At 36.6% G+C, this 6,007-nt stretch overlaps 1 non-coding gene across 1 annotated transcript; it reads left to right on the top strand.

Moving 5' to 3' along the window:
• Positions 1 to 2,601: 2,601 nt before the first annotated feature.
• LOC119474221 lies at positions 2,602 to 2,708 on the top strand. Its single transcript, XR_005203509.1, has one exon. It is a non-coding gene; the product is annotated as a U6 spliceosomal RNA (small nuclear RNA).
• The last annotated feature ends 3,299 nt before the right edge of the window (positions 2,709 to 6,007 follow it).

Raw genomic sequence — 6,007 nt, 5'->3', positions numbered from 1 at the left:
AAGAAAGGAATACAGTGGGATGGGTGAGAGTGTTACAAGCATGAAAGCTACCATGAGCAAAAGCACACACTAGGAACAATATCACATGTTTGGGAGTTGCTGGAGTTAGAAGGAGACAGTGAGACAAACAGGGTTCACATTGTCCATCACAGCGAGGACATTTTATCCTCCCCAGATATAGTAATACACATGTCTTTATCTGTTTTATTCTATGTCTTTAGCTGTTTATAAGAAAGGCACCTGTGGGCAAGGTCTAGGACAGAATTAGAGATTAGTTAACTCTACAAGTTAGCAACATGTAGACAGAAACTGTAATATGAATGTGACCACTCAAGGAGGTCACATTCAAAGAGAGGATCTGATGAAAACCCTGGAGAGCCATAACATTTCAGAATCCATGAAAAAGGATAAGAAGATAAAAGTCTAGTGGAGCAACAGGACAGCACCATGTCTTAGAAATTGTGATGGGCACAGAGAAGTCCAGTGAGATTAAAACCAGAAATTGTATCTGATGATTAGGAAATAATAGTGGGTTATTTTTGTTTGTTTTGTTTTATTTTATTATTTTTTAATTTTTTTATTGCATTTTAGGTTTTGGGGTACATGTGAAGAACATGCAAGATTGTTGCATAGGTACACACACGGCAGTGTGATTTGCTGCCTTCTTCCCCTTCACCTATATCTGGCATTTCTCCCCATGCTCTCTCTCCCCAACTCCCCACCTCCCACTGTCCCTCCCCCATCTCCCCGCAACAGACCCCAGTGTGTAGTGTCTAGCAGCCTTTCTAAATCTTGCTTAGACTGTCTGGCAGTCTAGGATGCTTCCACCAGCCTTCCCTCCCTCTCTCCTTCATTCAGTTTCAGGCTTGTATCTCTCACAGACTTGTTTGGCTCCCTCTCATTCTCGCTCACAGGTGTTGCCTCTAATAAAATTGTTGCACATTTAATCCCATCATAACAACTTCTCATCTGAACCAGACTAATGAAAAGACATTTCTTTGGAAAACAAGCATCTTGTCAGCACCTCATTTTGGTGTTTCATAGTTGCTTTTTAATGCTGCAGGCAGAGCTTCCAGTTTATAGTTATGCTACTAACCACAGGATGAATGAATGACATGGTGAGAGAAACAAGCAGGAAAAATAATGAAATTTTACATTTCTTGCTCAATCACTCCATTTTTGTTAAAATATATGTCTAATTTGTATGAGCATCAAGATTAATTTTTAGTAAGAGTTATCACTGTGGGTACTGAATATGTGAGCAGGAACATCATAGATACTAATATACCTTTTAGTAGGCAACCAGGCTTGTGCCAGGACTTGGATAAGAAGGCTGTTACATGCTACCCTGAAGTTCCAAAGTAACCCCCAATATCACCATCTGACTTTGTTCCTCCATATTTTCTTCTTCCCAAATTCCTTTCCATTTTCCCTTCTATCTTCTTTTTCTTCTTTTGTCACTGCTTTAAAAGTCACTAATAAGCAACAGTGGGAAGCAGAGTATGTAAATAATGAAGCTTTCTTTTTCAGTCTGAAATAAATTGCTGTACTGTACTGTACCCCAAAGTAGCCAGAATAAAAATAGATTTTCATACTTGTTCTCCAACATTTCAAGTACCCAAACACCCCACATCCCTTGTCCCTTGCAACTCTGTTTTAGAGAAGACTTTTAGTTGTAGCATATTCATAGGAAAGTGTGTAAAAAACATCAATTTTCTCTTTTACTTTCCTGTGAGGATTATAGAACCAAAATAAAGTATCAAAAATTTTGAGAATAACTTTACTCACAAAAACCCAATGCTTTTCTCATCAAACAGGATTTCTCTATGTGATTTGTATCAAGGACTGTCATTTATCAAAATATAACATACCTCTGCCTTCATTATAACGTCAGGCAATTTAAAAATGTGTTTTACTATAGTCAGTTTGCTTATTTTTCTATTTTAAAAGGGTATTATAGCNTGTGTAGTGCTCCCCTCCCTGTGTCCATGTGTTCTCACTGTTCAACACCCGGCTATGGGTGAGAACATGCGGTGTTTGATTTTCTGCTCTTGTGTCAGTTTGCTGAGAATGATGGTTTCCAGGTTCATCCATGTCCCTACAAAGGACACGAACTCATCATTTTTGATGGCTGCATAATATTCCATGGTATATATGTACCACATTTTCCCTGTCCAGTCTATCATTGATGGGCATTTGGGTTGGTTCCAGGTCTTTGCTATTGTAAACAGTGCTGCATTTTAAGTTAAGTGGGTTAGTGAGAACAAAGGGCATATTGCAATAAATTGAAAAGTGAATGGCATCAAGTGTAGTCAACACTTAGAAGAGACTTGGATGAACATGAATGGATAGTCTGTTTTAGGCAGGTTGTGTTTTCTCTGAAGGAAAATCCTGACCACATTTAAACCTGCTGGTAGGTGTAAGTGGAAATAAAGGAGAGTGAGGGAATATTGCTGGAGCTAATTTTATGTGAAGTTAGAAGAAAGTGGAATAAAGTTCTATTTTGATGAGTAGTCTTTCAACCAGAGAAGGAGCACATCTTCCTGTGACTGAATAGAGGGAAGCAGGGTTGTTAGAGCAACTTTAAAAACAATTTCAGTAGTGCTCACTTTGGCAGCACATATGGTAAAACTGGAACAATACAAAAAAGATTTATATGACCCCTGGACAAGAATGACATGCAAACTCATGAAGCATTCCATATTTTTTCCCAATTAAAAGGCACAGAGAGACAAGCTGGATAAAGAAGCAAGACCCAATGGCTGCTGTCTTCAAGAGACCCATCTCACAGCTCATGACATCCATAGGCTTAAAGTAAAGGGATGCAGAAAAATCTACCAAAGAAATGAAAAACAGAAAAAAGCAAGGGTTGCTATTCTAATTTCAAACAAAACAGACTTTAAACCAACAAAGATAAAGACAAAGAAGGGCATTACTTAATGATAAAGGGTTCAATTCAACAAGAAGAACTAACTATTCTAAAAATATATGAACCTAATACAGGAGCACCCAGATTCATAAAGGAAGTTCTTAGAGACCTAGGAGGAGACATAGATAACCACACAATAATAGTGGGAGACTGCAACATCTCACTGACAGTATTAGACAGACTATTAATGCAGAAAATTAACAAGAATATTCAGGACCTAAACTCAACACTTGATCAAATGGGCCTAATAGACCTCTACAGAACTTTCCACCACAAACCAAGGAAATATACCTTTTTTTTTCCATCTGCACATGGCATGTACTCTAAAATCAGCCACACAATTGGTCATAAAACAATCCTCAGCAAATTCAAAAAACCAAATTTATACCAAACACATTCTTGGATCACAGTACAATAAAAATAGAAATCAATACTAAGAAAATCACTCAAAACCATAAAATTACATGGAAATTAAACAATCTGCTCCTAAGTGACTTTTGGGTAAACAAAGAAACTAAGGCAGAAATTAAGAAATTATTTGAAACTAATGAGCACAAAGATAAAACATATCAGAATCTCTGGGACACAGCTAAATCAGTGTTAAAAGGGACGTATATGGTGCTAAATGCCCAAATCAAAAATTAGAAAGATCTTAAATTCACAACCTAATGTTATACCTAGAGGAACTAACCCCAAAGTTAGCAGAAGAAAAGAAATAACCAAAATCAGTTGAACTGAAGAAAACTGAGTTGTGAAAAACTATACAAAAGATGATTAATGAATCCAGGAATCTGTTCTTTGAAAGAATAAATAAGATGGAGTTCTAGTTAGAGTAATAAAGAAAAAAAGAGAGAAGATTGAAATAAACACAATCAGAAATGATGATGGGGATGTTACCACTGATCCCACAGAAATACCAAACAACCTCAGAAACTACAATGAACATCTCTATGCACACGAGGTAGAAAACCTAGAAGAAATGGACAATTTCCTGGAAGCATACAACCTCCCAAGATTGAATCAGAAAGCAATGGAATTCTCGAAGAGACCAATGATGAATTCAGAAATTGAGTCAGTAATAAAAAGCCTACCAACCAGGAAAAGCCCAAGGCCAGACAGATTCATGGCCCAATTCTAGCAGATCTATAAAGGAGAGCTAGTGCCATTACTATTAAAACTATTACAGAAAAACTGAGGAGTTGGGGCTCCTCCCTAACTCCTTGTATGAGACCAGCATCATCCTGATATCAAGACCTAGCAGAGACACAACAACAAAAGAAAACTTTAGGCCAATAACCTTGATGAACAAATATGTAAATATCCTCTACAAAACAGTAGCAAATTTAATCTGGCAGCACATGGAAAAGCTAATCCACCACAATCAAGTAGGCTTTATCCCTGGGAGGCAAGTTTGGTCCAACATATGCAAATCAATAAACGTGATTCAACACACAAACAGAAGAAAAAACAAAAACCACACGATCATCTCAACTGATGTTGAAAGACTTCATAAAATTCAACATCTCTTCATGTTAAAAACCCTCAACAAATTAGTCATTGAAGGAACATACTTCAAAATAATAAGAACCACCTATGAACCTCACAGCCAACATTATATCGAATGGGTAAAAGCTGGAAGCATACCCCTTGAAAACTGGAACAAGATAAAGATGCCTTTTCTGTCCACTCCTATTCAACATAGTACTGGAAATCCTAGCCAGAGCAATTAGGCAAGAGAAAGAAACAAAAGACATCCAAATAGGAAAACAGAAGGTCAAACTATCCCTGTTTGCAGATGGTATGATTCTATACCTAGAAAACCTGTAGTCTCAGCCCAAAAGCTCCTTAATCTGATAAACAACTTCAGCAAAGTTTCAGAATACAGAATTAATGTACAAAAGTCAGTAACATTTCTATACACCAACAACATCAAAACAGAGCCAAATCAAGAACATAATCTTATTCACAATAACCACAAAAAGAATAAAATACTTAGAAATACAGTTTACAAGGGAGGTAAAAGATTTCTACAATGAGAATTACAAAACACTGCTCAAAGAAATCAGAAATCACACAAACAAATGGAAAAACAATCCATGCTCTTGGAGGGAAAAAAATCAGTATGTTAAAATGCCCATACTGCCCAAAGCAATTACAGATTCAATGCTATTCCTATCAAACTACCAATGACATTCTCCACAGATCTATAAAATACTATTTTAAAATTCATATTGAATGAAGAAAGAGCCTGAATAGCCAATGCAATCCTAAGCAGAAAGAACAAAGCTTGAGGCATCATGTTACCAGACTTCAAACGACAATACAATACTACAGTAACCAAAACAGCATGGTAGTGGTATAAAAACAGATACATAGACCAATGGAACAGAACAGAAATCCCAGAATTAATGCCACACAACTACAATCATCTGATATCAACAAAGTCAACAAAAACAAGCAATAGGGGAAGGACTCCCTTTTCAATAAATGGTGCTGGGATAATTGGCTAGCCATATGCAAAAGATTAAAGCTGGTCCTCTTCCTTACACTATATACAAGTCAACTCAAGATGGATTAAAGACTTAAAATATAAAGCCCAAAACTATTAAAACCCTGGAAGATAACCTAGGAAATATCACTGTGGACATAAAACCTAGAAAATATTTCAAGACAAAGACACCAAAAGCAATTGCAACAAAACAAAAAAATTGACAAATGGTACCTAAGTAAACTAAAGAGCTTCTGTGCAGTGAAAAGAACCCATCAGCAGAGTAAACAGACAACTCACAGAATGGGAGACAATATTTGCAAACTATGCATTTGACAAATGTCCAATATCTAGCATCTATAAGGAACTTAAATTCACAGGCAAAAAACAACCCCATTAAAGAGTGGGCAAAAGATATGAACAGACCATTCTAAAGCAGACATACATGCAGTCAACAAGCATATGAAAAAATTGTCAACATCACTGATCATTAGAGAAATGCAAATCAAAATGAGATACAAACTCACATCAGTCATAATGGCTATGAATGAAAAGTCATAAAATAACAGATGCTGCCAAGGTTGTGGAGA

This window comes from Cebus imitator, unplaced genomic scaffold (genome assembly GCF_001604975.1).
Source record: "Cebus imitator isolate Cc_AM_T3 unplaced genomic scaffold, Cebus_imitator-1.0 Scaffold218, whole genome shotgun sequence".
Classification (NCBI taxonomy): Eukaryota; Metazoa; Chordata; class Mammalia; order Primates; family Cebidae; genus Cebus; species Cebus imitator.
Note: the sequence above shows the minus strand (reverse complement) of the source record. Positions and strands in the feature narration are given on the sequence as shown.